The sequence below is a fragment of the Phaethon lepturus genome, unplaced genomic scaffold, assembly GCF_000687285.1.
Source record: "Phaethon lepturus isolate BGI_N335 unplaced genomic scaffold, ASM68728v1 scaffold38376, whole genome shotgun sequence".
Lineage (NCBI taxonomy): Eukaryota > Metazoa > Chordata > Aves > Phaethontiformes > Phaethontidae > Phaethon > Phaethon lepturus.
The window spans coordinates 11,227-11,772 of record NW_010546265.1 but is presented as its reverse complement, the minus strand read 5'-3'; positions in this window follow the sequence as shown (position 1 = coordinate 11,772).

Below are 546 nucleotides of genomic sequence, written 5' to 3'. Positions count from 1 at the left end.
GAGCCAAGTGCAAGTAGCCCACCTCCACCCAGCCCTGGGGAGCCTCCAGAGGAAAGGACAGCCTGGGGAGGTGGCTGGGGGGTTGCTCCCTCCTGCCATCGCTCCTCAGCTCCCCTCCGTGCTCTGAGCCCGGCTGGCTTGCCCCAGAACTGGGTGCTGCCCCACTGTGGGGGGACTGGTCCCAGAGAGCTGGGCTGGCACAAAGGGCGCCCGCGTGAGGGATACTGAGAGGCCGTTGGCGGGTATGAGGTGTGTAAGGGCACTCCCCGTCCCAACGCTGAGCACCCTTGAGGCCGTCCGGGCTGCGATGCCCGACTGGGGTGTTGGCAAGGGGCAGGATGCGCACGCCGACAGCGCGACCTGCTCTGAGCCACCCAGTGAAGATCCCCGCCGCGGTTTTCATGGAAGGCTTTTGCCTCCAGCTGTAACCTGCAAGGCCTGAAAGGAAGCAGGGGAAAACACCGGCCTCCCACAGCCCCTGCCCGGGGTCGCAAACCTCCCGTGGTCCCTTTCCAGGGTCCAGAGCTCCAGGCTGCCCTCCATTCC